Source organism: Pinus tabuliformis, chromosome 1_1 (assembly GCF_031772625.1).
Source record: "Pinus tabuliformis cultivar Carrire ecotype Pingquan chromosome 1_1, CPIR1, whole genome shotgun sequence".
NCBI classification, from domain to species: Eukaryota; Viridiplantae; Streptophyta; class Pinopsida; order Pinales; family Pinaceae; genus Pinus; species Pinus tabuliformis.
The window spans coordinates 837,952,011-837,958,010 of record NC_142297.1 but is presented as its reverse complement, the minus strand read 5'-3'; positions in this window follow the sequence as shown (position 1 = coordinate 837,958,010).

The window sequence follows — 6,000 nt, the reverse complement described above, 5'->3', positions numbered from 1 at the left end:
TTAAGTTTAAACATTATGGTATAGTTGGTTGTGTTGATGTAGATTTTATTGTATATTCATATGCCATAGCTTTAGATTTATAAGAGAGTTTTCTATGTCTATTAGCAGGAAAACTGTTGCAAAGCTTTGACATTACACATTTATTTGAAAAAATTTAGGCAATCTACCTACAAACATTTGAAGAGATTTTTGATTGGAACCATGTGTTTCCATCATATAATCTCAATGGTTCTTTTGCTAAATGGGAAATAAAAGGAGGCTTATGTACAAAATAGCCTGCTATTGTCATGTTTTTGAATACTTAAGAAGTAAACATTATCTCAAAAATACTATGGCTTGAGAAACTATGGTTATTAGATAAGAACCAAAACATCCCAAACTTTTTGGTCAAATGTATCATAAAGATAAACATTGCCAAGGTTCACAGGTAAGTTGGCCATAATGATTTAATTAATAAATATGAAAGGTGGCTAAGGGAATTAAACCACTAGTGGAGAAAATATTAGAAGAATTCAACAATAGGTTTTTGGAAAATGGACTGGGCAATAGTTTCTTTATAAATCAAGACTCCTTAATCACCTTATTAATTAGATTGGGAAAATGGAATGTTGATGTGTTATTGATGGTGAATTTGCTTTTAGCTTTAGGATCATGCTCTAAAGTTGTATTTGATCTTGAATGGTTAAAGTATGAAGCGGATCTTATAAACGAATATTGTGAAGAATGGATAACTAATTTCATCACAAGAAAAACTAGGTATACTAATTGAACTGTAGTTGAATGTGAAGTCCAAAATGTTTTGAAAAACATAAGAACAAAAGATATTGTGAAAATTTGGATTGCAAATCCACTAGTTCATGCTTAGGAAATGGTCAATCAAGAAGAAAAATAAAAAAGAAACATAGAAGGCTAAAATATATGGAGATGACCCGGGACCACCAAAAAGATATGAAACTGGCAACACGTTTCATCAAGCAAATAAATTTTACAGTCAAGATTCCTAGTGGGACATAATACTTGAATAGCCAAAAGATGAATGGGAAATTGAAAAATATTTTAATTTATTGGAATCACAACGATTTATGAGATGTATATGTGGAGAACAAAATTGTATATTTTAATGATTTTTTTATTAAAATAATATTCTACAAAATAATTGAGTAGACAATGTTGGTTAATTTTTTTGACAAAACCCTCAATTATTTAGTTTTACTAATTAGAATAATTCTACTGTAAATTAGTTGTCATGATTTGGTCTTTTTATGGCTGAGCCCCTAAGGAATGATATAACGAGTGGTAGTCCCCACTAACCCATATTCGTAGGAACAATTGTGTTAGGATTGAATGCTTTTGTCAAATTTTCAGATTCTCTTTAGTGCAGTGGCTTGTGCATCAAGAAAGTTTACATCTTACTTCCAGTCAGATATGATTGAAAATTGATTGTAAATCCTATAAATAAGGCCTTTCTCTTCTCATTTAATCATAACCAGTTTGAGTCGATAGTCTAAGTATTTTGTGTCTTCATTTTGTGTATGCTCTCTCCTTGCACCTTAAAGCGATTTGGGAGATCAAAAACAAAATCACTCCTTGTAAGAAGATTCATATATATATATATATATATATATATATATATATATAAAATATTGAATCATGTTAGGTTTCCATCCTGAGGATTGTTCTTTCAAAAGTCTTGTATCACATAATACTTGTTGTTGTAGCCCGATGAGAGTGGCAAGCGAAGGTAAAGATTAGTGAGCAAGAATTTTTTTTATTTGTTTTCCACTAATACAACACAATAGGCCAAAAGATTTTTTCTCACCAATTATTGTATTCACACACCATTTTCATCAAGCTACAACAAGTCTTATGTGATCTAATAGTTTTGCAAGAACAATCCTCAAATTCGCAAGCTAACATGATTCAATATTATATCAAGAAATAGATAGCTTACAAAGCTTTGATTCTTACAAAGAGTGACTTCGTTTTTGATTTCCTAGATCACTCTAAGGTGTAAGGAGAGAGAATATACAAAATATAGACGCCAAATACTCAGAATCTCGAATTAAAATTCTAATGTTTGAATGAGAGAAGAAGAGCCTTACTTATAAGATTTACAATAAGTTTTTAATAATCTTTGACTGATAATAAGCGGAAAATTTTCTTGATGCGCATGTCACCACACTAAATAAAATTTGAAAATATGACAAATGCATTCAAGACTCACTCTATTATTCCTATGGATATGGGATAGTGGGGACAACCACTAGTTATGTTTTTAAAAAATACGTAGGGATAATAAAGCTACACCACATTAATCTTAATCTCTTTACCTCCAATTTTAAGATTCACATTATTAACATAGTGAGTTAATATGACATTTCTATTTAGAGTTTCTGTCTAAAATATGTTTTTCACAGGTTTCCATAAACCTTTAAACAAACTTGATCCATCAAGATTATTCAATATTCCTGAATCAATAAAAACATCTATCTTAACCCATTTCTTTCCTACCAAAACTTCCATTGGTATATATAAAAAATTAATAGTTTTTATCAAACTGTCATCATTTTGTATTCATCCCTTTCATCAAAATCGTTGAAAATTAGTTTATGAAGAACCTATATATTTTGCAAAATGACATATATCACTCAGTTTTATGAATATATTCACACTTTCTATTTCTATAGATTGTAGATGTTGTTCTGTTTCAGAATCTCCATTGGTTGCTTCGTTTGTTTCTTCATAAGATTCTTATTTTATCATTTCTTCTTCTGTTTACGAGTTATAATCACAATCTGAACATGAGTTAGAAATATATACACACTTACTCATTTTTTGAGAGAAATAAGGCATGTCAATTTTTGCATCAGATTCGTTTTCAGAAATTATATATACATCAGAAGAATATTCATCATTATCAACAATTGACCAATCATCCATGAAGTATTCAACCTCTATAAATTTATTAAGCTTTGCAAAAAGGCTTTTAGGAAATTTAGCAACAAAATGTCACTGTTGTTTACATATAAAACAACATCCATCTTTTCTGGAGTTTTTCATCTTTTCACATATTTGAACCTTTTAAATGGCTTCTTTGAATTGACCACTTTTTGAATTTATACTTACCATATCACTTTCTTTTTTTGTTTCTTTTATTGTAATGTTCATGACAATATTTCTCTTCAACAATCCATGGAAGGTGATGTAATTTTTTGTGCATTATTTTTCCAACATAAGTATTTTAGTTTTTCTTTGTACTTTTGGATAAAATCAATCCAACAAAACTTATCCAAGAATAATTCTGTGGCTTCCAAATATTTCATAAGTTCACCTATTATTTGATAGTTTGGACAAAAATGAGACCTTTGCCATAAAATCATTTATTAGTTGGTATTTAACAACTAATTGGAAGTATTGTCTTGAGAACTAACACAAATATTTTGGATTTTGGAGTTGTATTCTTCATAATTTTGTCATTCTTATTTTCCTTCTATCATTAGTTTGAGACATAATTAAATTCTCAATAACATTTCTAATGTTGATAAACATAAAGACATTTCTACATTTCTTTGATCTTATGAAGGTGGAATCCACCAATCAAATACTATACCTGTCATCTTGTGTTTAGCTAATGCCAAGATGGACTAATTGCCTTCATTTGGTATAAATTTCCAATCCATATTCTTCTTGAATCTTTAGGATCTTATGAATTGTTTATATCTAGTACATACACACGTTGGAACTTGCTTCCATAATATTTTCCTCGACCTTTAGAAACATTTCTACTTGTTTTAATATATGGGATTTACTCATACTAGGTCTAATGAAATCAGAAAATTGTATTAATGATTTTGTGAGAGTAACCTTTTCACTTCTTGTATCAAATTTTTCCATTTTCTTTTTGTCTTTGAACGACTTGGTTTTTAAACTTTCTCCTAAAATATTTGATTCTTTAGATTTTTCACCAACCCCCCCGCCTCCACTAGAATAAAGGGAGACCTTTGAATTTTTAGATGAAGGCTGATTTTGGAAAGGAGTAATATCCAAAGTTATTCTTTGAAAATTTTTAGACAGACCATCATGACTATTTGGAGAAGTATAATCATTATTGCTAGAATGAAGATAAAAACCTCCCATAGCTTCAACATATTTTCTTTGCTTCTTTTTTGGATTTTAATTTTTTCTTTTCTTCTCTTTTTATCTTTTGAGCTTCCTTTTTTTTGGTTTTTTTGCTTGCTACTCATTGCATAGTAATTCAATATTTTTCAAGGTGAGATTTGATTGAGTTCCTAAATCATAAATGACAAATTCTACATAACCACTCCAATTTGTTAGATAATTACCAATTTGATAGAATGGATCTATGTTTTTTGATTTATTGGAATCTACCTCTAAGGTAGGAGCATAGTCTACTCACTAGTTGGTTGTTGGATATTGGTAGAACTTGTAGTGCAAACTTTAGTCTTAGAAGACCATTGATCATCTCTATGATATTTTCTATTATTTCTCTGCCAATCTTCAGTAACATGTAGGACTGAAATTCTGAAATGCTTTGGAAAAGAAAGGTTTTTAAAGAGTTTCCTCAAGAATAATAATATCAAGGGATTTATGAAATACTTGACTTAAAGGAGAATTAGAACTTTCGACAACATCAAATGAACTAGAAACAAGATGAGGTCTGACCTGTTTAGGACTTTTATATATAATAGTTCCTTGGGAGGGATAAGCTTAATATAACCATCTTGCTTTTTCAATCAACGAAATATTCATTGAGATTATACTTTGGAAACACATGGATCGAATAAAAACATTCTTCAGAATTTGTAAATATGCAGACTCAAAATTTTCAAATATATGTGAAATATCGAAAATCTATAACAACTTTCCTGCTAATGGACATACCAGAGTATTTTCCAAATCTAAATATTTAGTATATAAACACATAGTAAAATTTATATCAACAAAACCAATTATGCCATAATATTTAAGTAAAATACATAATATTGGCAATGAATACCTTTCATTATTCACCTAAGGTACCAAATAATTTAAATTGATGAAGTTAAGTTTAAATTTCAAATTGTTATGTATTGGAAAAATCAAGCATATTTGTGTTGGAATTCCAAGGAATGCACTGATATTTCTTGTAGAATGCCCTCCATTTGTTTATCCATTTGTTTCTTTGCAAAGACATTCCTACAACCTTTTTCATTTTGTCTACAATGATGCCAAGCTTTCAAGCACATGAAATCTTGTTACAAATGATCTCCAACTATCTTGTTATGAACATATGAACAATCTTGCTTTTGGATGCAATAATTCAATTCTAACTATTTAATTCATCTCTCCTATCATTGTATTAGCTAACCAATTATAATTTCTAGGAATTTATTCTACATCAAATTCATATTGTTGAAGCCAAATCTGCCATGATAACAATATTCCTCTGGCCAATTAGTTATCAATTTTAGCACTTAAAATTTTTAAATTTCATATTATCGGTTTTGATTAAGGACTTAACAGGTACTATATATAATTATTATTTTTGGATTCCATTAAATATAGTTAGTGTTTGTTTTTATTGTAAACAAACCTCTCTCTGTTGGAGTAAACTCACTAGATTTATATGCATAAATGTGCTTGTCATCTTCCACCTTCTCAAAAAGGATGATGATCTGAAAATCATCACTAGCATATGTTTCAAGGATTAACCAACCATTATATTTTTGTTTAAGTTAAGGCAATGAATTGCATTCTTCCTTTTTCTATCGCACTGCATTAGACCATCCACCAGATAAATGTTTATTGATAGGGGTAGTTTTCTATGTTAGTGTTGGGATATATTTATGCACATAATCCAAAATCCTAAAGAAATTATGTATCTATTGCTGGGATCTTAACTTATCAAGAAAATATGAAATTTTCTATATGTGGTTGCATTTGAATTTTGTCATCTTATAAATGAATTCTCAAAAACTTGATGGAGGTCTATAATTTTTT